This window comes from Anolis carolinensis, chromosome 4, assembly GCF_035594765.1.
Source record: "Anolis carolinensis isolate JA03-04 chromosome 4, rAnoCar3.1.pri, whole genome shotgun sequence".
NCBI classification, from domain to species: domain Eukaryota; kingdom Metazoa; phylum Chordata; class Lepidosauria; order Squamata; family Dactyloidae; genus Anolis; species Anolis carolinensis.
The window spans coordinates 75,542,828-75,569,997 of record NC_085844.1 but is presented as its reverse complement, the minus strand read 5'-3'; the positions used below and the strand labels follow the sequence as shown (position 1 = coordinate 75,569,997).

General features: G+C 40.2%; 1 long non-coding RNA gene across 5 annotated transcripts in view; it reads left to right on the top strand.

Moving 5' to 3' along the window:
* The window catches only part of LOC103278564 (RNA-directed DNA polymerase from mobile element jockey), a 406,813-nt gene that overhangs the window by 360,827 nt on the left and 18,816 nt on the right, over positions 1 to 27,170 (top strand). For 4 of the 5 annotated variants that reach the window (XR_010006102.1, XR_010006103.1, XR_010006101.1 and 1 more), the window contains one exon: positions 1,419 to 20,331. The exons of the other annotated variant lie outside the window; for it this stretch is intronic. This is a non-coding gene — a long non-coding RNA (RNA-directed DNA polymerase from mobile element jockey). Of the gene's footprint in view, positions 1 to 1,418; positions 20,332 to 27,170 lie in introns of those variants that run through there. 5 annotated transcript variants of the gene reach the window in all.

The following is a 27,170-nucleotide window of genomic DNA, read 5'->3' as shown; positions in this document are numbered from 1 at the left end:
AAAAAGTTAAACCAATGCACCAAAATGCTTGTTAAATCAGGCCTAGGGTACACAACTTCCTTAATAGTATTCTATTCTGGAAATGTGAAAACAAGAAAAGGAATCTATTAATAAAAATCATCTTCAACCTTTGCTGTGGTCTGCTCAGAATGTTTAGAGCACAATATTTATTTATTTTGAAATTGAGATGGGGAGAAGGCTGTTCAGATTGGTACCTGAATGCTCTGGGGGATTTTCTGGTTGAAAGAGCTGAGTTTTTTTTTTTAACCACGTGTTTCTATGGAATGATGAAATGCAAAAGGCGAGTCGATACAATCACTTCTAAGTGCTTGGACCAGTACTGTGAGGCCCATTATTCACCCTGGTTTACTGAAGTTCTATAGGCAATGAACAGGCTGGGCAACATCTCGGCTGCAGTTGGCAATAGGTCACAGGGTGAATGCAAGTGGTAATTAACAAAAACTCTTCCCTGTGTCTATTATGTGGCATTGAGGTTAGCAAAACAGGTGTCAACAATTACATCTCTGATGAGGCTCAAAGAGGCAAGTAGGGAAAGTTTCTGATTGTGATGAATTGATTAGACACTTTAAGGGGAAAGTCACTTGTATTCCTTTAGAACTTGACACCACACTTAGAGAGTCTGATGAAGTGTCTGGTTAATTTTCTTGGGAGCATTTCCAAGTGCTAAGGTCTGATGATGAGGACAACATGCTAAAATCAGTTCAACCCATCATCTTGGCAAATAAAGATCAACTGTCTCATCAAACTAGAGCATGGATCCACTTTAAATCCATTTTCAGCCAACTACAAAATTCTGGGGTTTGTAGTTTAGTGAGGCCAAGGATCTGTCTGGCTAAGCAGTTTAAAGGCCCCTCTCCTAAACTACAATCCCCAGAATTTTGCAGGAGGCAGAAACCGGATTAAAAGTGGATCCATGCTCTATTTCAGTGGTTCTCAACCTGTAGGTCCCCAGATGTTTTGGCCTTCATCTCCCAGAAATCCTAACAGCTGGTAAAGTGGCTAGGATTTCTGGGAGTTGTAGGCCCACAGGCTGAGAGCCACTGCTCTATTGTGATGAGGTCACTAGAACAGTGACTCCACAACTCTACAACTTATCTGACATGTCACTACCCCTCAGGCAACCCCATTCCTGCTGAGTTGTCACTGCAGAACTTTCCTGTCTGTAGACTTTGAGTGACAGGCCAGTGCTTCCAGTCTCTTCATGGACAACTAGTACCTTCCAGTGTAGTTCAACATTGCTGTTGGGTAGATTGCTGCTCTTACCCACTTGCCTAATTTCTACTACCATGCTTCATATAAGATATTGAGTCTTATAGCGCCTTTGAGACTAGAGTAAGGCATTTGTATACTGAGTTTGCTACACCATAGACTTATGCTGTAAATTTCTTCCTTTTCAGGTATTCTCAAATATACTACAAGGTCTCTTTGTATACTGAAACAAGCTAACACGGCTATATCTTCGAACATGGCTATCTTTTTCAACACATGTTTAATCACTGCGCCCCCCAACCTCCGCAGGGGTGGAGGACCCAAAATGGTCCGCCCCAGGAGGCTTATGGATCCGGATGGATTCCTGACAGCTCTTGGGGAATTTCCCGCCACCTCGGCTGGTGACCCTGTCGATGCTCTGGTCGCCCTCTGGAACAAGGAGGCGGCTAGGGCAATAGACACGGTCGCTCCGGAACGTCCCCTCTCAAGTACCCGAGCTAAACCATCTCCTTGGTTCACCGAGGAGTTGGCAGCGATGAAGCGAAAGAAGAGGGGACTAGAGGGTGTGTGGCGTTCGGAGCCAAGCGAGCCAAACCGAACACGGCTGTGTTCCTATCTTAGGGCATATGCCGCGGCAATAGATGCTGCAAAGAACATTTTCTTTGCAGCTAATATTGCGTCTGCAAAGAACCGTCCGGCGGAGCTGTCCCGAGTTGTCAGAGGTTTGTTATATCCCGTCCCTCAAGACGGGATCCCTGACAACTCGGCAGCCCGCTGTGAAGCATTTGCTCGGTTCTTTGCGGACAAAGTCGCTTTGATCCGTTCTGGCTTTGACACCATATTAACGGCAGTCTCCGAGGATGTAGCAAGAGCACCTGCTTGTCCTATTTTGATGGATTCGTTTCAATTGGTTCAGCCTGAGGACGTGGACAAGGTGCTTGGAGAGGTGAGGGCTACCACATGCATCCTAGACCCCTGCCCATCCTGGCTAGTGAGAGAAGCCAGAGGGGGATTGGCCGAGTGGGTGAAGGTGGTGGTGAATGCCTCCCTTCGGGAAGGCATATTTCCAGCGAGCCTTAAATTGGCTGTGATCAAACAGCTGTTGAAGAAGCCATCACTGGACCCCACTCAATTGGATAGCTATCGGCCTATTTCCAATCTCCCCTTTTTGGGCAAGGTCGTGGAACGTGTGGTGGCCGCACAACTCCAGGCATTCTTGGTTGACACTGATTTTCTAGATCTGGCGCAGTCTGGTTTCAGGCTGGGGCATGGTACCGAGACAGCCTTGGTCGCCTTAGTCGATGATCTACGCCGGGAACTGGACAGGGGGAGTTTGTCCCTACTGGTTCTGCTGGACCTCTCAGCGGCCTTCGATACCGTCGATCACGGTATCCTTCTGGGGCGCCTTGCCGGGATGGGTCTCGGAGGTACTGTTTTGCAGTGGCTCCAGTCCTTCCTGGAGGGGCGTTCCCAGATGGTGTCATTGGGGGACACCTGCTCGGCCCCACAACCATTGACTTGTGGGGTCCCGCAGGGTTCAGTACTGTCCCCCATGTTGTTCAACATATACATGAAGCCGCTGGGAGAGATCATCAGGAGTTTCGGGGTTCGGTGTCATCTGTACGCAGATCCCACCTCCTTCCCACCTGTCACTAAGGAGGCTGTTCAGGTCCTGAACCGGTGTCTGGCCTCTGTGTCGGACTGGATGAGGGCGAACAAATTGAAACTGAATCCAGACAAGACAGAGGTCCTCCTAGTCAGTCGCAAGGCTGAACAGGGAATAGGGTTACAGCCTGTGTTGGACGGGGTCGCACTCCCCCTGAAGACACAGGTTCGCAGTCTGGGGGTTCTCCTGGACTCATTGCTGAGCCTGGAGCCCCAGGTCTCGGCGGTGGCCAGGGGAGCCTTTGCACAACTAAGACTTGTGCGCCAGCTGCGCCCGTTCCTTGGGAAGTCTGACTTGGCCACGGTGGTCCACGCTCTGGTTACATCCCGTTTGGACTACTGCAACGCTCTCTACGTGGGGTTGCCTTTGAAGACGGCCCGGAAGCTCCAATTAGTACAACGGGCGGCAGCCAGAATAATAACTGGGGTGGCTTATAGGGAGCGTACCACCTCCCTACTTAGCCAGCTCCACTGGCTGCCGATATGCTACCGAGCCCAATTCAAAGTGCTGGTTTTGACCTATAAAGCCCTAAACGGTTCTGGCCCAATCTACTTGTCCGAACGTATCTCCTCCTATGAGCCAGGAAGATCCCTAAGGTCATCTGGAGAGGCCCTGCTCTCGGTCCCGCCTGCCTCACAGGCACGGCTGGTGGGGACGAGGGACAGGGCCTTCTCGGTGGTGGCTCCCCGGCTGTGGAACACCCTCCCCAGAGAAATACGGCAAGCCCCAACCCTTTTGAGTTTTAGAAAAGCCCTGAAAACATGGCTATGTGCCCAGGCTTTTGAAGATTAAACGATAATGACGACCCGGACTGATTTACGGCTACAGCACGAGGATTTTGGAGGAATGGATTTTAATAATATGTTTTTTATATTTTTTATATTGTTTTAATTGTTTTATTGGATTTTTATAGCTGTTTTAATTATGTATAGGCATCGAATTGTTGCCAATTTTGTACGCCGCCCTGAGTCCCTTCGGGTGAGAAGGGCGGGATATAAATGTTGGAAATAAAATAAATAAAATAAAGTATTGAAGTTAGAATTTTTTACTGAATTTGAGAACATTACTTTTCTAACCTGCAACTCCTGGTATGGTCACTATATTTGATGACTGTAGGTTTCTTGAAGATGAAGCCCAAATGTAAGCTGCCCCATTCCCCTTTTGAGGTGAATCTTCTTCCATCTTTCTGATCTATGCCGTACAGGTAAATCATAGATTTTGTGCAGTATTCTTTAAAACATTTGTTAGGAAACCAGTCATAAGCTACAAGCTTAACTGATAAGCTCCTGGCTTTTCCATATTTAATCATCATAAATAAAGGGGCATTTAGAGTGGTAGAGGTCATCTTGGTTTCCTCAGTAAAAATTAGGACATTTAATTTGCTGCTTGGTGTGCAAAAGATCAACTTCCTGCGTATTAATTCAGGATTTTTCCAGCCTTAATCTTGCTAACTAATGGCAATGCAAATGCTGGCTTGCTTTTTTTTTTAGGCCTAGTCTGCTTTAATATACATTAAAAACCTGCTTGCTTTTGCTCAGGTTGATTTACGTGAAACCAGTAACTTTCATTAATGCAAGGAGGTCTTTCTAGACATATGTGTTGTCGAAGGCTTTCATGGCCGGGATCACAGGGTTGTTGTATGTTTTCCAGGCTGTATGGCCATGTTCCAGAAGTATTCTCTCCTGATGTTTTGCCCACATCTATGGCAGGCATCCTCAGAGGTTGTGAGGTAATACAGCCCGGAAAACATACAACAACCCTGTTTCTAGACATACTTTATTCTGATAATTCTTTCTAGTTTCACTATTGTCTTCAGATGGGTTAGAGTGGAATATACACGAAAGGAAGAAATGCAGTTCCTGGACAAAAATCTCTGTGGATTCAAATTTGTTGTAACTGGTCCTAAAACAGAAAAGGGGGAACTGATTGATACGTGGCATGTGATTCTGGCAAGTAACAAATTGACTCCGAACAACATTAACCAAGCTCAAAGAAGATCACCCTGGTGTAAATGGAAACAGCTTCCTCAAGTATGGTTATGGCTTGAATTGTAGGAGCAGCAGCCATGTATCATGTTGCAGTTGGAACCCATTGGGACACAATTCCTTTGCACTTGCCTCTCTGTCCCACCATTTCTTAATATCTTATCAATTTAAAATTATAGGTAATGTTGCATGCAGGAACCGAATTAAATTGGTGACTGAACTGATTCATATGCTTGAATTCTTTGCTGAGGATAGAGCGGCCTGAAAATATTCAGTGGTTGTTTTTTTATTTACACAACAAACATACTGTTTTTTTCACTTGATTTGTGAATGCAATTCACATCATAAACATGGTTTCATTCCCATGTCTACTGTGGAATCAGATAGGAGGATGTATGCCTAAGGTTAGAGAGTCTCTTTCATGCATATGATAAAGTAGTCTGTTGCTCAACAAGCCTCAAGGGACGATAAATTGATCATTCTACAAAGTACTGCAGGTATATTTGTTTCACCTTGATAAGTACCCAGTAATGCAGTTATTTTTCTGCAATTTGATTCTCTCAAAGGAGTCATAGTCTATTGAGGTGGTCAAAGTTTCCATGCCCTAATATAAAAACTTGTTTTTGTTATTCAGCTTCTGGCCACCACTTCTTATGGCTTTTCTGGACAAGATTTATTCAGAGCAGGCTTTCAGGAATTGAGATATAAGATTTTTCCTCATAGAGCAGCAATTTCATCTGTATGACATATCTTTCCTAATTAATAAAATAAGTATCTCTGTCAGATATCTTGACCCATGTTAATATGCTCCTTAAATCTTCAAACAAGACCAAAACAATGACGAAAAAGTTGGAATTGTGGCATCATTGCTTATTGAATAAAAACTGTGAGACATTTCCAAATCCTGCATATTTTGAGTTGCACCTTCGAAGAGTTATCCGAGGAGAACACATCACTTATCTCACACCATTTGAAAGAAACATTTGAAAGTTTCTGTTATTATTTTCCTGTTCCTGATGCAAACAAAAACTAGGTTCGAGATCCATTTTAAGTTAATGTGTATGTACTAAAAGGACTTACAGCAGCAGAACAAAACACGGTCATAGAAATATCCATGAATGGTGCTCTGAAATTTCAGTACCAGGAGCTGCCCAAAATATATGGGACTTTTGAAGAGGATTGAAAGTTTGGATGCCTTTCATAATGATATATGTGTGTGGAAAAAAAACATTGCTTTTATTTATTTAGAAATCAGAATACAAACGTTTTGAAAATTGTATTGCCAGAACTCAGAATACGAGTTTCAGATATTAAGCCGGATATAACAAGGCTTGTTAAGTGAAAGGCAGCACCTGCCTTCTCATTAGTTAATTAAAATTAACAAGAAATTTTGGGCCATAGTTCAGTGTTTGAGTATCATCATCATTTAAATTGTATGGAATCATTCCAACAATAATATTATGATAGAATGTGTGCATTTGCTTATTTCTACCTTCTCTCCAAATTTGAAGATGAGCGCTTTTGTTGTTTATTTGTTCAGTTGCTTTCGACTCTTGGTGACCTCATAGACGAGCCTACGCTAGAGCTCCTTCATGAGCGCTTTGGGGCTTTACATTTTGAATTAAGTCTTGGTGGTACATGACAACAAAAATATTTTAAGACGATCTCTGGTAAATAAATGTTTATAAGGCTATTGATGGGGACTTTCTCTCTGTTCCATAGGTGGCACCAACCTATCATGTAGGTACATGTGAAAGAGTCTTTTCAGCGGCTGCTTCTAGGCTGTGTAATTTATATTTGTTCTTCTTCTACTGGCAAGTAAATACTTTTGTATTTAAACAAGCATTAGATTGTACAGGTGATTCTCTTAATAGGCTGTGTGTGCTATCCTTTTTCTTTGTTTTATTTAATTGTTTTATACTGATTAAATTAGTGCTGTTTAAAAGGATTGTTGATTTGGTTGTTTTGTTTTTAAAGACTCCTTTTAACCTTCAAGTATTTAGCAGTCCTTTGTTTTTAGTCTATGATATATACTGCCTTGATTCCATTTTGGGAAAAAGTTAGGATATAAATAAAATACAATACATGAGATAGTTTAGGAATCTGAGCCAAGGAACATTCCTTGCTTGCCCTAATGATGCAAAAGGTCTTTGAGACTTTTAGAAGATACAAGTAGAAGGGGTTCATTATGATGTTGATGTCAACTCAGATTAAAAGCTGGCTGAGGAGTGTTTTTTTCTTTTTCTTGGGTTTGTTTTGCTTGGAAATATTTTGTCATCATGACTTCCATGTACTTAATAAGTCCAAGGAGAGAAGATGTGAACGTGTCTGATTATAAATAAAAACAACAGCCAGCCAGACAAAGAAGTTTCAGACATGGAGCAGGTGCTTAAAATTCCACAAAACAATGCCCTATGGAACAAACAGGATGCCCTCAGAACAGCCAGGAGAATCTGGACAAAGTGTTGACACAGTGAAAGGCAGGCCACAGGTGCAGCCTGAGTGCTTTCTCCACTAAGGTTTCTTCTTTTAGTTTTCCTTCTGTTTACAAGTATGAACTATAGGCAATATTATTCCAGCAATACATGATTTTATCACTTACTATGTGCAATATTACACATGAAGTAATAAACAAATGAGATAGGGGTAGGCAATTTGTGTTCTTATGTCTATTTTTGGATTGCAGCTTCCACCATCCCTCACCATTGGCTGTGCATGCTAGGGCTAATAGGACATCTTTTGCAGGATCATTGTTCATCTACAGTAATAATCATTAATATCATCATAATGTTTTTTAAATTTCTTGCCTCCCTGTCCTCACAACTCGAGGTGGGTTACAACATTGTAAAACACACATTCAATAATAATAATAATAATAATAATAATAATAATAATTATTATTATTATTATTATTATTTAATTTCTTGCCTGACTGTCCTCATGGCTCAAGGTGGGATACAACATTGTAAAACACACAGTCAGCTAAAAAGATTCTTTAAAATAAACATATTAAAACATATATCCACAAGATAACATATTAAAATACACAAAACATAGATTAAACATAAGATTAAAATTGTCTGGGTAGGCCTGCCAGAAGAGATAGGTCTTCACTTGTGTCTTAAATTGCAACAGCTGATTTAGACTGGCAGGTCATTCCACAGCCTTGGGGAGGCCGATGAAAATGTTCTCTGGGTGACGGTGGCCAGTCGGGTTCTTACAGGCTGGAGTAAATGCCCCCCAGAGTACCTCAGTGTTTGGACTGGATTGTACAGAAGAAGGCGATCCTGTAGATAACCTGGACCCAAACCATGTTAGGCTTTAAAGGTCAAAACCAATTCTTTGTACTTTGTCTGGAAACTAATTGGCAGCCAGTGGCGTGGCTTTAGGATAGGTATGATATGTTCACTCCTGGGTATTGCCGTAACCAATCTGGCTGCTGTATTTTGAATCAACTGGAGTTTCCAAACTTGGTACAAAGGTAGCCCAATGTAAAGTGCTTTGCAGAAGTCCAACCTTGAGGTTACCAGTGCATGCAGTAGTCTCAGTAGTCAAGGATCGGAATCTACCACAGTTCATCACATAATAGTCACCATCACATAATAGTCACACACCCTTTTTGAGGGGGGAGGGAAAAAGTGTGACTATTATGCAATGAAATACAGCATTTCACGCTCACTATAAAGTTCTGATTCAGGGGCTAATTAGAAATCTCTAAGATATTATAATTCAATGTCCTTATCCATAGATTTGCTATCCATAGTTATACTTTTGTTTGTGAGTTTCACTAGGCCCTCCAGCGAGATTCTATGGGATGCTTCCATTCCAAATACAGTGAAAGTACAGATTTCACTATTATCCATGGACTGTATCCTGCATATATACATGAGTTGGATTGGATTTATTGTCTTAATCTTGTTTAGAGTTCAAGAAGATAGAAATAAAAAAACAGAGCTAATATCTGTATACAATTTCTTAATTTTAAAAAAATTTTGAGGAGGGAGGCGGGAGCAAGCAATATCTTTAAAAACAAAATGCAAAAACCACTTTAGTTAGGATTTTAACAATATAGCCAGTTAAAATGTATGAAGAGAATAGCTATTATCAATCCATAAACCATTCCACAAAAGGAAGCTCTTTTAGCATTTGAGAGAAAGGAAAGGAAAATAAATTTCTGTTCAAAAATTATTAAAGGGAGCATCCAAACAATCTTTTATTTGGTATGTAAAATTAACTTAAAATAAATAGAAACTTTAAAAATACAATTGTCTGAAATATTTTTAAAAGTAAACAATAAAGTACATAATGTAAACATTTGCCTTAGTTAGGCCTTGGGTGATAACAAGCTTTGTTAAAAGAACCTATCTGACTAATAATTTCACAAGAGAACCACATTTGAAGTAGAATAATTATTGATACTATTTGGGAGGAAAAAAACCCATTATTTCAATGTAAACATTTGTGGTTTGCAATAGAAATACAGAGATTTGAAGGTGCAGGCTTCTTTTTATTGTGAGAGATTGTATTTTAATAATGCCCATTGTTAAAGAAGCCCATAGAAATGGCAGGCAATTAATTTCAAGGCTGCTTTACCCTCCGTTCCTCCATCTTTCTTCTATTTTGCCAATAAACATGTTTGAACCAGGTGTTAATTACAAGCACCAATAAAGCCACAGAGCTGTTCTTGTTCTCTTGGGGGAAATGACTGGACTCAGCACTTTGCTGTTATGTTCATTTAACTTATTTACTGCACTTAAGTTTCCCCATCTGGTTTTCTGTGTTCTGAAGAAAGGGTTGGAGGGGTTGGAGGGAAGGGGGGTCTTGGTTGCCTAGGATATTTTGTCCACAGTGGGCAATCTCTTTGAAAGCTACCTATATGAAATGCAATGGTGTCCTCTCCATCAAGCTGACATTTTATCTGCAGGCGAAATGGCTTCTTGCAAAATTATCCTGAATTACATTGCTCTGTTTTGTGTCTTTGTAGAGTAAACCTTTAAGGGAGGTTGTGGACATGGTGTGTGTACTCTTTGTTTCCATTTTCTTTCTTTCTTACCTATAGTCTTCTTTATTCAGGAAGATCAATGTGGCTTACAAATGGTTCCTCATATTCCTTTGTCCATTGCAAACCTTGGTCGCCTCCTTTTTTCAGATTGGCATGGATCTGGTCTCTTACAGACAGCCTCCCTATCCATGGATTTTGCATCCATGGATTCAATCATCTATGGTTTGAATATATTTTTAAAATCCATTAAGCAACTCTTGATTTTGTTATTTTAAAGGGATGCCTTATTACTATGCCATTATACGAGGGTTAAATGAAAAATAATGCTTCCACCTATGTAACTCCTCCACAGATGGCAGTACTGGTATGCGGCAGGTACTGGCTTGTTCAGTAGACTCTCCTCTACAGGTCCATTTGGCGGGAAGCCTTAGTATTGAACGGTTGTGTTGTTAAAGTGTGAAGTATGGAACCCTGCACAGACGGTCGGTCAATGCAACTTAAGCAATGTGCAGTCATTGAATTCTTGACAGCAGAAGGTGTCATCCCAAAGGAGATTCATTAGAGAATGCAAGCTGTTTATGGTGATTGTGCTGATGTGAGTACTTTGCATCATTGGGCGAGTAAGTTTAAAGATGTTGAGGTGGGAACATCTCACTTGCATGACAAACAAAAAGTTGGATGTCCTGTGACAGCAACCACCGAGTTTCACAAGCAAAAGGTTGACAGATTGATTCAAGATAATCGTCGTATCACTCAGAGAGAAATTTCAAGCATAATTGGCATTTCACAAGAACGTATGGGTCACATTATTGCTTTGCTTGGCTATCAGAAGATCTGTGCACGATGGGTACTGTGAGACGCTGGTTGCGGAAACAGAGTGTCGACTTTTTCCATGATGGCTTCAGAAAACTTGTTCATCATTGGCAGAAATGTATCTAATTGGTGATTATGTGGATAGGTGAATGAATAGTGATAGTTAAAGAGCACATTCTAAGGATTATTTCTGTGTTTAGTCCCTGGATCTGGCTTGCTTACTCCACCCTCCCTCATTGGCAGGAAGGGAGGAGTATCCGGTGGTCCTCTGGGGTGCATTGATACCGCTGGCTGGTTTTGGTTCCGGTAGCACCCCAGTTTGGTTTGAGTCATCGGTCAGCAGCAGGCTGACCGATCTTTGATCCAGGACCCATGCATGGCAGCCAACCCTTGTTCTGTAACCAATAAAAAAACTGTGGCCTATTTTATACCCAAAAAATGTCTCGTGTTGTTGTTCTTGGTTCCCCTTCCCTCCACTGAGGTGTGTCGCCCATACACACACAATATTTCTGTGTTTGATTTATTAAAATATTCCCATCCAAAACCAAGTAACGAAGGTGGAGGCATTACTTTTCATTCAACTCTCGTATATAACTTGGTGTTTTGGCATCCCTGGGGGAACCAAACTGCAGTGGATGCCACTGTACTTTGCTTTTCAACATAAGGATTGGGTGCTCTTGGACCATTTAAAAAGTATTTTTATTTAAACCCAGGATTTGAAACTGGGCTCAGAAATCAACAAACCGAGATAACAACTTGTATTCTTTGTTTTAAAGCACATTTCTAGGCCATATTGATGTAAAGACAAACTCAAAATCAGGCAGCAATTTGTAAGTGTTGGGTGTTGGTGACAGGCAGGGTCATAATGCTCTGAATTATTCATAGCTATCAATATCAGAAGTGAAATAAGTAAATTTATGAAAATCTGTTTATATGAAAGCATGTTTAATATGCATGATTTCGTTTTTCTCTGTGCACATTTTTGTTTTAGTTCTTTCAATGCCTTGCAAGGCAGTTCTATATATATGTCAGTTAATTTATATGCTGTTCGTTTAAAAATATGGAAAAGAACTTACAAACACTTTTAAATGCTGACTTCAAAAACTAAAATAAAAGCATACAATAAAGACCACAACTATGATAAAAGTCCCTAGACTCAGTCTCCAATGAAATTTTAGTGGATAGACAGGACTAATATTCCATATGGCTTTTAGAGCTGTATTTATTGTGTATGTGTTTTAAGGGTTTCCCCTGCCAAATGTGTTTTCATTTTATTTTTTATCTCCTAGAGACCACCTTGAGATTCCTCATGCACTGAACACTATTTTTTTTTTAAAAAAAACTATTTAATATCACAATGGGCCCTCAATATAGCTTGGGGTTTTGTTCCAGGATCTACCATAGATACCAAAAATGTGGATGCTCATGTTCCATTATATACAATGCATAATAAAATGGAATCTTTTATATGAAATCATGAATGACACAAAGTTTGTATTTTTGAATATTTTTGGTCAGTGGACTCAGAACCCATGGATACAATTGGCCGACTGTAATAAATAAGCAGTCTGTTTGGTATTAAAAGAAGTGAGTCACAATTTAAAGACTTATTACATAAAACACAGTAATCAGACAGCTAAAGAGATGAACCTCTTTTCTGCAAAGGTTGAATTCCAGCAGAGCAAATTTTTCATGGCCATGGGTGGGACCAAAATGGCTATAGAGCCAGATGCAAAAAAACAATGGCATCACCCTTTCTTATTCTCCCTCACCCTCTGACTTTCTGCTATACTTATTTTCAACTTTTTCTTATTGGCAATGCCGCCCACTCACTTTTCTTTTCCCTTTTCGCTCCCTTCCTGTCCAGCAAGATTCTGGAGGATACATTGCTCTTGACTGGGCTGATTGCAGATTGGTCTCTGCTAGGCTTCCTCAACACTCAGCTGCCATGACTCAATACTGGGATTTGTAGTTTGGTGAGGTACCAGCATTTTCATGATTCCATAATGTTGTCTGAAACAGGGACCCAAAAAGTTCCTGGGGTCCAAAAATGGCAGAGTTATCCCTCTCGGCTATGAAAGCCAGGAGAATGACCTCTTGGCTGAGCCACATACAACTCCACATTCCTTTCCCAACAATTGATAAATTCTGAGAAGGGTGCAGCTAAAGCCGCTGGAAAAATAAGTTCTGAGAATGCCTCGATCCTATTCACAACACAATGGATTATTAGAAGCTAAAACCCATCAGTTCAGAATGGCCACCCATTGTCTCATCAAGGGAACCTTCCATTCTGCCAGCCGATAGCAACCAATACACATTGTTTACTCAAAATAATCCCCACAGGCAGAAAAGGGCAGCACAGATACAGGAGGTGGTTTCAATAATTATTCCAATAAAAACTTTTTTAGATACCTCATCAGACAGGTGTAGAGCTTTATTTACACGCATTGTGGTAATAGAACCCCATGGGAATCCTACACATGACGTAAGGGCAGTTCTGGTGGGATTCCATTGGGCTCCTTTTCCACAGCACATGGAATCGGAGCCTGATATCCATCTTCAGAAATTGGATGTTACCCGACTCCAAACAGCCATAAGATGGCTTGCCATTCCACACGATGGGGAAAGACATTTATTTCCCTTTGCTTTCCCCCACTTTCCCTCATTCCCCCCTCACTCTATCTGATGAAGTCCTAGGTTTCATGCTATACTGTTTCCTGTCATACTGTGCACCAGTCACAGACTGTAAATGAATGTACTTTTGAACCTATAAGATTGTGGATCATAATTTGCCTCCATCTCAGCAGATGTCTATTCTTTCAGATGTCTGTTAAATGCCCATGCTTGTAACTGTGGTTCATGTTGGATGTAGGAAACTTTTCCCTGATGTCCTTCTTTGGCCAGCGGAGGAATAAATGATCTCTATGTGTCTCTAGTGGAATTGATTGGAGCTGCCACAATGAGAAATGGACCCGGAGATTGTGGACATCAATAAAACTAAGCCATAGCAGTTAAAGTTATGTCAAATCACATTCTTTCTACAGTGTAGATGCACTTCTAGAGAAGAGAAAAGCTGTCTGGTCTCTTTAGGAAGCATAGTCCATAATCCTGATGCCATCATTAAGTAGACTCTGACTTGGGTAACTGGATAACAGAGTACAGTGTGCATTTTCAATATGTGTGGTGTCATATGAATAATTCCAAAATAATACCTATGATGAGAATTGTTACAATTAAATGTAATTGTAGATAATGATGATAATTTTAAACCAGATCTTGGAAGGTTGTTCATGAATGTTACTCATGGCATTTATTAAAAACTAACTTTTTACATTACTCCACGATGACATTTTATATCTAACTTGTTATCTTTGTTATTTTCATCATTTCTTTTTGTTGCATATTAATTTCCTTTAAAAAGAACCACTCTATTAAGAAATTTTCAAAAATTGGAAGAACAAGACCTACAAAACCTTTTGCCCCTCCAAAGGAATTGTCATAGACAGAACGCCACCAAATAGAGTACAACACAGTTTATTGAGGTTACAGAACTAAAAAATGCCCGTAGGAAACAAAGGACTAGGCAAACACTTGTCTTCAGTGTGAAAAGTAACAGAAACAGCTTCGTTTGAATTAAAACGGTTCGAAAGAATAAACCGGATTAAACAGGAGTTTAATCTGGATTAAATCAAAAGTGCTTACTTCAGCCTGGCAATTTAAACAAACAAAAGTTGGTAAACAGAGGTCAAAATGAACACAAAAAACTGGCAGCAGATTCCTCTCTGCTACTCAAAAGCTACAGATGAGTAACTCAGGCTGTTTACTCCTCCGTGCAACGAGCGAAATCCAGGTCCAGGCACATCTATCAGGGTAACGGCGGTCAGCAGGGTCCCAGTCCGGTCCAAGGTCGAAAGCCAAGCGCAGACGTCTAAAGTTCCACAAGTTCCACCGATAGCCACAGAAGGGATAGTCCAAGGTCGTAGTCAGTCAGTCAGTCCAGCGTCAATCCAGAGTAGGTAATTAATGTCCGTCAAAAAGACGACGGAGGTCCAAGCTATCAAGATTAAACACAAGTTGCACAGAAAAACCCCACACAGTTCCTCCCGCCGTCTATGCCCAGTGTCCTTGGTAACTTACGTATCCAGCAACGAATCACACCCGTCTTCAGGAAGTCCCCCAACAAGAGCCCAAGCGTTCGTCCAGATTACCTTGCCCAACGCAATTAGCCATTGATCCTAAACCCCATTTTATCCCAGTTCATAACTCCACATCGCTGTCAGCTGCTATCCTAATTCCAGGTGCCTCATCATCATCATCCTCATCAGAGCTAAAACACCTTTGACTACGCCCCACAGCATCCCCAGCTGTGGATCCCGCTCCATCCCTCCAGCCCGTCCACGGGTCCGATCCTGCAACCCGCCAGTCGCCTCCCATGCTATCATTGCCAGTGACACCCAAATCCTCCCTCACACGAGTCCATTCCATGTCATCCTCCTCTGAGCTAACCATCTCTTCCTCCATTCCCTCGGTAAAACCCTCAAAGGAGTCTTCGTCTGTTGGTTCTGCAAATAAGTCTCGGAGCCGTTTCCTTTCGCGCTCCTCAAGAGAGTCTGACTCTCGAGGAGTCTTACGACCCCGTCTCCTAGTATCGGAGCCAGAAGGCTCAACCATAACAGGAATCTTGTTTGTTATGTAGCCCATCAATTTCTTGTTTCTGAATTATTATTCCTCTTTTTACTTGCTGAAATAATAAATTACAGGTATGTTGTTACTTGTAATTTGTGTTTCAAATTTCAAGCAGTGAGAATTGGCATTGAAAGAAGGCAAATCTCTTTGCTTGGTGATTTAAATAAAAGCAAAAACAAGGACATTCAGTCAAGGTATATATAGAAGACAAGATATACTGAAATGATTTGCCATTGATTTTGCCATTGAGCTGTATAAAAGTGAGCCATGTTGTTGTTTTTTCCTCTGGTGGACATGACCTAAATGTTTCAAAAAATGGTGGGTAAAATAAGAAAAAATAGCTTTTTATGTGTTTGCTAGACACTTTGAGCTATTTTATTACATACACCTTTAAAAAGCAATTTAAAAATTCCACTATGTGGATAAATTGCCACGGTCCACAATGACAAATGCTCTGAATGTATGACAATGCCTTCCATCTTCTGATAAATTACTGACCAGTCATGGAAGCCTGAAATAGTTATTTCAGTGGACTTGGTGGTTTGAGAAATAATAAATTGTGACACCAGGATGTGTTTTCTAGAGTACTTGTCCTGCCATTGAGTAGAGTGAGGCAGTTGCTTAGGCAGCAGATTTATTTGGATGAGTCCTCTTTAATGCTGTGAGAATGTGAAATCCCACCAGCATAGTGATTCCAGAGGACGTGGGAAGATCAGGTCCCTGGCCAGGCCATCTGCTTTATAGGAGGGCCTGAGTTCTTCCAAGTGTCATACATTTACAATCTATAAAACAGTGATGCCATTATAGAGCTGAACAAAAATGCACAAAAGACATCATGTAAACCTTTGAAGTTCCATTGCCTTTATTAGACAAAGGTGTTAAAATCACAGGAGGGGAAAATGATGATTTTAGAGTGACAGGTCTACATTTTGAGATATGGATACTACAAATAACATCAAGGAGGTCAGATTATCTAGATTTTTACACCACCACTCAAGATGACCTCCACAAAGCTCCGCCATTGCATGTTTTTTTGGACTCTATGCGTTAATTTTATGAAGCAGGTGACAAAAGGAATAGCATTTACTGTTGTGCCTCAGGCATCAAAATATCCTTGGCAGGTACTGTTTCTCTTCAATAGAGAAAATGAATAAAAATGTTAAGGTTAGCTTACTGTTTCAACTGAGAGATCAAACCAGGTGGATCTGATCAGCAGTACATTTAGATCTGTCCTCATCAACACAAAAGTCATAATTATAGACTAATGACCAAAAGGTATTCAAATGCCGCCTTCTGTCACAACATCGGACATAGTTTTCTTTCAAATAATATTTGGCAGAATGCAACAGATTCTCTTAACTTGATAGTGGCCATATATCAGCTACTAAATCGCTAAATCAGCTACAGGAATATCTCAGACTATTTCAAGAGAATCCATACAGTGATGGGACTACAGCAGCAGGTCAAAAACTATCTACAGCCTTAGCTAATGCTAAGAAAGACCGTTGGATAGAGCTGCTTGAGAACCTTGACATGTCCAAGAGTAGCCAAAAAGCCTGGCAACTGCTGAGACATCTGGATAGTGATCCTGTGGTCAACCATGGACACGCAAACGTGACACCAGACCAGATAGCTCACCAGCTAATTCCGAATGGGAAAACCAACCACAGTAGAATAAAGATGAAAATCAACAGGGTGCCAGAACTTGAAACCCACCAGTTGTCTTCTCCTCTAAACCTGAAAGAACTCAGAGAAGCCATCAAGCGATGTAAGACTGGTAAAGCACCTGGCCTAGATGACCTGATGATGGAGCAAATCAAACACTTGGGCCCCAAAGCTGAAAACTGGCTTTTGAAATTCTACAATCAATGCTTGGCACACAAACAGATTCCCAGAGCATGGAGGAAAACTAAGTTCATTGCCATTTTAAAACCTGGTAAAGATGCTTCCAATGCCAGGAACTATCGACCAATCTCCCTCTTATGTCATCTATATAAAGTCTATGAGAGGGTGCTATTAAATCGACTAGGACCTGTTATCGAACCCAAGCTTATTCCACAACAAGCAGGTTTCAGACCAGGGAAAAACTGTACAGGTCAAATTCTCCATCTGACTGAGCATATCGAGGAAGGCTATGAGAAAGCTCATATTATATGCCAGTTCATAGAAAGATGTCCTCTTCGTGCCTGCATTGCATTACTACTGCTAAAAGATTGCTGGTAGATATGCTAGAATATTTGAAATTGAAGGATTTTTAAAATGTGCTATTGGCTATATGAATTGTTTACACACACATTTTTAATCCTAAAACATTATAATGCTAAGCAATGCTAAGACATTTAGCAAATAAGAAAAAGGTTGAGGAAAGATGCAGTAAAGTTCTGAGAAACAATGTTGATTGGCAACTTGTCTGCTGTTAGCCATCTGGATGTGCTCAGAGAATAGAAAATATAAAACCTGCGACTGAGATTGGGTCTATTTATTCTGTAATGTTTCAGCTTAGCCCCAGGCATTTATTTGTACAAAGCCAAAGGTTGCAGAAAAACTTAGTGCATTGCAATCCTCTCACGCTTGACCACATCCAGTAGAGAGAGAGTCATATATCTTTGTAAGTGATACATCTTGCAATCTTTTGCGTTGTGGAGCAAGGAAATCCTGCAGTACTTGTGAGAGGATAGTTTAGACAGTTTTGAGCTCGATGGAAAATGTGTGAAATCCCAGCTGATATTTTTTAAAAGCCCATGGAATCTGGCACAGAAAATGAGTGGAACTTTTGCATAAGGCAGCTGATGTTTTTCAGGATGTGGTTAGAATCTGACATCACTGCCATAGTTCAAGCAACTGCTGTGGGTGACACACATACTTGGCATTGTCAGGTCTATATAGCATAGACAAGGGAGCTATGTTTAGATTCCATAGCCCTGTGTTCAGAGAACACAAACCTCTTCCTCCTTGGCCTCTTGGGCTATCTCTAGCTATTTTGCTTCCTTAGCAGTTTGGAGATACTTTAATAGACATATACATGTTCCTTAGACTACAACTTCACTCTTCAGAGGATTGCATGTATACCAAAGTTTGGAATTTGGGTGGTATCAGTATGTTTATGAAATCCAGCTCTATTTTTTGTCATCGAAATCAACTGAGCTTGTGTGGGTGTCACACAATTTCCTGGATATAGTAATGGGCTGAATGAAGACAAATGAAATGAAGCTGAATTGTGATATTACAGAATATTTGTGGACTGATGGTTCTTTTCAGGAACTGGATAAATGACCGACCTGGGATGCAATCTTCCTGAAGGTACAGATGATAAGCTTGTGAATACTTCTTGATCTAGTTCTTCCACTGAAGACCTAAGCTGTTTTGGGTCTTTAGAGACAAGTTTTGATTAGTGTGCCAGATGTGGCCTTTTTGGGGAATGACCTGAGCCATGATAGTCCAGGCACTGGTAACTTTCCAGTTAACATACTGCAGTACACTCTATGTGGTACTACCTTTGAAGATGATCTGGAAGTTGTAGGGAATATAATACAAAATAGGTGGACTGCCAAAAAAAATTATAGAAATCATAAAACCAGTTTTAAAGGAATTGGACCAACTGTCAAAACATTACAACTCCTGTATCTGCAGGGAATATGTTTTTGAACTTACAGTAGAAACAGAAAACTGTTGATTGAGCCATGGTAGCTAAATTAGTATCAAACTGTATCAAACTTGTACAAATCTGCCCAGGTCCGGAGATCTTCAGGAGAGGTCTTTCTCTTGGCCCCACCTCCATCTCAAACCTGGTTGGTGGGAATGAAAGAGAGGGCCTTCTCTGTGGCTGCTCCACATCTCTGGAACTCCCTGCCCAGAGAAAAGCCTGCTCCACGCTGTCCTTAAGGTAGCAGGCTAAAACCTTTTTATTCAGACAGGCTTTTAAAGATGAGGGTGTCTAAGATCTTTTTATTGTTTTGTTGTTATTATATTGTTGTATCGGGCAAGGCCCCATGTAAGCCGCCCCGAGTCCCTTCGGGGAGATGGGGCGGGGTATAAAAATAAAGTTGTTGTTGTTATTATTATTATTATTATTATTATTATTATTATTATTAGATCTAGTCAGAGGGTGCTGTGGTTTTTAACTGTTTTGATGGATTTTATATTATTTTTTTTAATGCTGCTTGTGTTTAATTCTATTTAATGTTTGTATTTTTGTATATTTTAAATTGTGTGTTAATTCTTTTATGTCAAGCCGCTTTGAATCCCCTTTGTGGAGATAAAGTGAGGTATTAATAAATATAATAATAATAATAATAATAATAATAATAATAATAATAATAATAATATCCTCAGCTGCTGTAAGAAAATCGCACAGACAGACTACAAACAGAGGCACAACCATGTGACCCAAATGAGTCATTGGAACTTATGCCTCAAGTACCACCTTCCAGCACTAAAGAACTGGTGGGATCACAAACCTGCAAAAGTATTGGAGAATGAGCATGCAAAGATACTGTGGGACTTCCGAATCCAGACTGACAAAGTTCTGGAACACAACACACCAGACATCACAGTTGAGGAAAAGAAAAAGGTTTGGATCATTGATGTTGCCATCCCAGGTGACAGGCGCATTGACGAAAAACAACAGGAAAAACTCAGCTGCTATCAGGACCTCAAGATTGAACTTTAAAGACTCTGGCAGAAACCAGTGCAGGTAGTCCCGGTGGTGATGGGCACACTGGGTGCAGTGCCAAAAGATCTCAGCCAGCATTTGGAAACAATAGACATTGACAAAATTACGATCTGCCAACTGCAAAAGGCCACCCTACTGGGATCTGCACGCATCATCCGAAAATACATCACACAGTCCTAGACACTTGGGAAGTGTTCGATTTGTGATTTTGTGAAACGAAATCCAGCATATCTATCTTGTTTGCTGTGTCATAATAAAATAATAATAATAAGATACACTCTTTGTTGAGTTATCGTACCAAAACCCATTGTTTCTATTGAACTCAGGTAGCTTTTCTAACCTCACCACAATTTTTCAGTGATCATAGGCATTTATGTACTGAAAAATTCCCTTTCATAAGAGGCTTTCTTGGCCCCATCTCTGTTCTATTTTTTTATTTTGCCAATATCTTTATATTTAATCAGACTTTCAACTTTTAAACTGGTGGTAGAAGATGTGTGCTTTTTAAAATAAAATTATTACACCATAAATATGTTTTTAACAATTTCAAATAACTTAATTAGCTTGCTGTTTATTTTTAAAGCGTTGTCTATAGTTTATACCATTTTAAGGATGTGTTGTTTCAATGTATATTTTTAGCTACCATGGGTCCCATATTAGGAGAATTAGGAGATGTAACTTAAACAGATAAGTGAATAAACATGTTTTTGAACAGCTGCCACAAGCTGTTGGGTTGAAACAGGGAAATACAGGGCATTATGACGGCAAGACTTGAATATTAGCAGCAAAGGAGGAAGGGAAGCGTTTAATGGGATGGGGGAAGAAGAGATATTTTGGGGCATATTTTGGTATAAGCTGCAGAGTTTGTGTAAAATTTAGTTTGGTTCTTCAGGTGAGTTTTATCAGTTTCTGTTGTAGCCTGTCTTTATGAAATGTAACTTTATGTTAGCATTACCAGAAGTTGTGGTTACCATTACAGAGCATAAAAAAGGACTTCTAGGAACAGGATGCTGTTCTTTCCCCACTAGCTTTTTATGGTTTGAATTCTGTTGGTTAATTCCAAATAGAGTAAATGGACTGAATGAATTGCTGAATGGTAAATCAATGCCCAGGTAAATCCAATTGATTCCATAAGTCTACTGTACTCAGGACTAACAACAGGCTTTAGATCAATTGAGCTTTTCATCCATTTTGCTTACATCTCACCTTTCTGAAAAAATTGGGCCTCGGGATGGTTAAAACACAATTAAATGAATTATAATATCAAAATTCTGGAACTAACATCAGTTTGGAAGTACATCATGTCACTTCATCTTATCCTTTACATAAGACTGGAACATACAGATCCTAAAACATATGGCTGACCTAGCTGCTCATTATCTCTATCATTTTCACATTTTACATGGTAAATATTCATTCTCTTTGCCTTTAGTGGATCTTATCATTGAACACTGAGTTCAGGAATCTACCCTAGTAAAATATAGCATGCTTTAATGAACAAACGGTCTGAACAAAGTTATCTTAGCACACTGAGGAGAGAGGAATGTGTAGTGTTTATTTAATAGATTCTTACCCACAAAAGAAAGCTGCTGTATTTATGAGCAGTTGTTCCAAAACGGAATGTGATATCAGATATTTATGCACAACTGGTGCTTCCCATCATGTTTAAATTTACTATTTATTTTAATCCAATAGTAACCCTAGGTGATTTTAAAGTTCTGAATATGATTTTTTTAAATTCACAGGATAGATGGAAGAGCCCTGATTTCATTCTGAAAACATCTCAGTGTGCCTTTTCATCTATTTCAGTGCTACATCAACAGCAACCATATTACTGTTAGTGTATCTCACGGGGGGGGGGGGGGGGAGTGGGATTTAGTAGGCCTCTATAATTGGAAAGGAAATTGTGATAATGGTGCAAAGAAACATTTCAAGTAGCACATGTATCCAACTATTTCACTTGCAATGGAGACAAAGGTTGTATCCACACTGCAGAATTATAGTAGTTTGATACAACTTTAACTGCTGTGGTTGCATGTTAGGGAATTCTTAGATATGTAGATTCCTTAGGATGGAGACATGGCAATTAAAGTGGTGTTAAACTGTTATAATTCTGAAGTGGATAATCTCATGGATATTAACCACATTAATTGATATGCTTATATGTGTGACCACTGTTGTAAATCTTACTTATTGGCTTGTCATGAATAGTTTTGCTGTGTACCTATTCAAAGGCATACATCAAATGTATGGCTTTGCAAAGTTGTCAGAGGAGAAAATAGCCATATGCTAAATCTAATATCCCATTTAGGTAGTACAAACCATTATTACATCACTAGTTGGTGTCTATACGTACAGACATTTGTTATATCTTTAAAATGCTTCCCCAGGCTTGTGCTGTCTATATGCATTGTGATGCAACCCATATAATTCCAAGAGTTCACTACTTAAGGTGATGGGACTAGTAGTATTGAAGCCAAGATTCATCTACCCACCAAAGGAGTAGGCTGAGAGTCTGATGCTTGGTGCGCTTTGTATCTTGAAAACCAAATCAACATGCAAGCCAGATTTGAAAGCAACAGGAACAGAGGTTTATTACTTTGAGGCCTGAAATGATGTCACATATAGAGTCTCCACTCTAAAGGAATCCTCATGACATCAAGGATGGACAGATGGCTGGAAAAATGAACAGTTATCATTCGTTAGTTTGAAGTCATAGTTGTTTAGAAGGTCTGCCCTGGAAAATGTGTTGAGGCAATATGTAAAATGGCCCATAATGAGATTATTGACAAAGGATGAGCCTCAGAAACACAATAGGGCTGTTACGTAAATATGAACAGTTCCATGTAGAACATACAGATTTTATCTGTATGTTGTTGACTATCTGGATGTGATTCATCTCTGGATTTCCTCAGGAGACCAAAACTATTGTTGAGGGAATTAATTTTTTTGCCTGGCATTGTCTCTTTTTGATGGACCCACCTCACAGTAGATGGGGAGCCAGAAAAGCCCCACAGGCACACATACACAAGCAAGATATTTTGTTTAAGTTTTTCCCCAAAAACTCTGAACTGCATTTGTGCAGATATGATTCCCTGCTTCAGCACAGCTTAGCATAACATATAGATGTGCGTCTCAAAGTCATTATAACAATGTGAATGTTATGAATGATTTTTAAGAAAACAGAGATGTATAGTTTTGAAGCATGGAGTGAATTTCCTTTTGTTAGGGGATTTAGAGATTGATTCTTCATCTGGGGTTTTTGGGCATGAATTTCTGTTTCAATTCTGCTTGGGTGTTATTTTGGTGAAAGCTTAACTGATCCCCTCTGGAATGTGTGGTTTCCCAGTTGGACTCTTGGAAATGAAGTCTGCAGACCAGGGAAATGGTACTGTAGTGTTTTGTATTGCAAAACTTCATATAATGTTTTGCAATATCAAAAATAAAATTCATTCTTGACTTTGGAACTTGTATTGAGTTTATCTTTTTTTTTGGGTGGGGGGGGGGTGATGTTTTGCCAACAGTATATATGGCAACTTTATAGACTGGGAAAGATTCTTTCACACTACAAAAGTGAAAAAGTATCTCAGTGATTACTTGCATAGGCATCATAAGACATCAAACATCCCTCCAGGGAGATGTATCACCTTTCAGGCAATGCTTTTCAGTAGAATCAATTCTGATATTCAGCAGCAAATCATGTGCAGCACACGTTAATGTATGCCTCCTTCAAGCATACCCTACTCTGTTTAATAAGTTTTGCTTCCAGGAAGGCATTAATAGAATTTGTCACTTAGGCACTGAAAAAGCAAGTACCTACCACGTACATGTGAACTTCCCCAAAATTGACTGAATTGAATTGATTATGCAGTCTACTGCCATTTTCTTATTTTGAAGCCATTACTGCTGTTTCTTCTTTGGCAGCTTGATGCTGAATAACACGCAACTACAGGATCCCTTGGCCAATAAATTTCAACAGTGGTGCTGAAAACTGCAAAAACACTTTGTCATATATCTTTAACAACAGTTAGTTTTCATGGTGGCCAAAAAAAAATTGAAAATACAGCTATCCATTATATGTTGGGGGTGGGAGTGAGAAATCTGAAAAAGACTGGGAAAAGAGAGCTCTTTATTAAGCAAACATAAAATCCTGCACTTGTGCATGAGAGTCAAAATAACTTCTCCACCTTTGACTATCACTGCTTTCCTGCCTTTATTTTCACTGCCTCTCTCTTTTTTCCTTTTCCTATTATTTCTCCCTTTTCTCCTTTGTTTGGTGGGCTGCCCCCACCTCTGATAAGCTAAGGCCAGTTTCTAAAATCAGAAGGTAACTGGCAAGGTGGAAATCTACGCGTTTCCTCTCCACCCACAATATTTTCAAAAGCAAGATCTCTAAAGATAGAATAAGGAAAAAAAAGCCAGTGGGATGGGGGAAGGAGAAAAGATCTTGTGTATCTATATATGTAAGGGAAGACCCAGAAATGAAAGAAATCAGAACCATGCCGTGTAAAATTGTTACAGCTGTTTCTGATTTTATTGGCTGTTTCTTTTGGATTCATATTCTCCAGCAACTTAATGTGACTGGAAAGGCACGCAGCCTGACATAGCTCTGTAGAGAGAAATCCCGGAGCGAGGAGTAGAGAGGAAAAAGGTGTGGTCATAGCTAGGAGGGTTTGTGGGAGACACATCAAAGTGCAGCCTCTTAATGTCTTACAGTAACCCAGGAAATTAACTTCATATGAAGTTAATAAAAACCTAATAGATTAGAGACATGGGATTATGACCTCTCAGGTCAGCCTTCCCTTCTGGGTAATTCACTAGTAGCTGATGGGGAGACTTGATGGTTTCCTTCAGTGGAAAGGACAACCTCTTCTCAACCTCCAAAAAGAACGTGTATTTCTTTGATCTATCTTTCCCTCCCTAAAATTCTTCAAAGACATCTAGACACCCCACATCCCACATGCAAAGGAAAACATATGATCTACTAATTAAACAGTGTCTTTTCCTTGGCTCTGAATGGAAGGCGGGAGGTTGTTATTGCTCTGCTTATTTTTAAGCATTTGTGGAACTTAGATCCTGTGGTCATGTTAAAGGGTGGAGGAGGCAGCTACACGTCAAGGGGATAAAATGCACCAAGGTAGCTGGCGTTTACATAGGGGGGAAAGGGTTTGAGGCAGGAGAGGATAAACATTTTAATCTTACACACATGCACATCAAATGTGGCTCCTGTTTTGATTAGACTGCCATTAGAGCCAGGAGGCTGCTGAAGGCCAGACAAAGGAGGCTCCAGTGCTCTGAGTTCACTCCTCTCCAGGCATTTCTGTACTAACTAGAAGAACATGGAAAGGAAGGAACTATAGAAAAATGCTGGTGCAGTTCTTTATCACCAGTGTTCACTTCTCTTTGAATCTCAGTGTACTTTTTCCTTCATAAAGGGTCCCAAGTTTTACTGTCAATATAAAAGGGAATTCAAAGGGAAGGCACAGTATGCTAACATGGTTCATGTCACGGGTTGGCCACCTGATTACTCATTCAGAGGCTCTTTCACACTATAAAATTATGCACCATAACTATGGAACCCATATCCAAGGTTTCATTTACCTGAAAATGGTCTCGCTAGGCATTTTCTAGATCCCCTGGGTGATTTTAAGTATGCTTCTGCTGGAAGTTATCACAGAGTTGTATTGGAGGACCTAGCAAATTCCTAGAGAGGATAACTTTCTAGAAATCTCTTAAGTCCTCCAATGAAATGGTATGGTATGCTGGGACTGGAAGTGAAATAATCTAATGATGTTCTAAAGAGGATCTAACTCAGTTGCAACAGTAATTTTCAGATCAGTTGAGTTTGCTTTTACATTTGGTTCAGATTCTTCAAGCATCCTTAAAGCTGTTTGCATCCTGCAACTTTAGGCCTATAGCTCATTAGTAGAGGAAATGCCTTGTCTGCTAAAGGCACTTAGTTTATTTTGCTTCATTTTTAGGTTAAGCTGATTAAAGTCCCCTCTTTACTTGATACCTTGGAGAGCCACTGCCACCAATATACACCAAACTAGAATAGACCTGACTTTATAGAAGACAATTATTTTATGTCCTTATGGGACCTCCGGTGGCTCAGAGTGTTAAAGCGCTGAGCTGCTGAACTTGCAGACTGAAAGGTCCCAGGTTCAAATCCGGGGAGCGGATTGAGTGCCCACTGTTAGCTCCAGCTTCTGCCAACCTAGCAGTTCGAAAACATGCAAATGTGAATAGATCAAAAGTTACTGCTCCGGCGGGAAGGTAACGGTGTTCCATGCAGTCATGCCGGCCACATGACCTTGGAGGTGTCTGCAGACAACACTGGCTCTTTGGTTTAGAAATGGAGATGACGATCACCAATTCCCAGAGTCGGACACGACTGGACTTAACGTCAGGGAAACCTTTACCTTTACTTTACTTATGGGACCATTTTTGGCAACAAACAATGTGTATTTTGCAGACTCCAGCTGATAGACCTAGGACTTTAACACATGAGGCTGCTATTCCACAGCGGTTTCATGATCACTGATAGCAGCCACATACCAGCATGGGCACCTTAATTATTTCGCCTTTTTTTAATTCATGAAATACCTCTGATTTGCCGATCTGTTATCCCATGGTTGTACTTCTGTGCATCCTTGTAACCCCACCTTCCTGCACTTCTTATGCTCTGTATTTTTCCCCAATTATTTTTAAATCAATTTCACAGTTCAGAAATGGTTAATTTTTCAAAAAGGAAAATATTACTATAAATGGAAAATAAGCCGCTCAGAAAAAGTGCAGTGAGGCATGCTAGCACAGAAATAGAATCGCCCCACAATACAAGCTTTTATTTTCCATGTCAGGAGTGACTTGAGAAACTATAAGTTGCTTCTGGTGTGAGATAATTGGCTGTCTGCAAGGATATTGCCAGGGTACACCCAGATATTTGATGCTTTACCATCCTGTAGGAGGCTTTCCTCATGTCCCCTCATGGGAAGCTGGAGCTGACAGATGGGGGGTCACCCTGCTCCCCAGATTCGAACTGCCAACATTTCAGACAGCACTCCTGTCGGCACAAGGTATTAACCCATTGCACCACTGAGGGCTCCTGACTATACA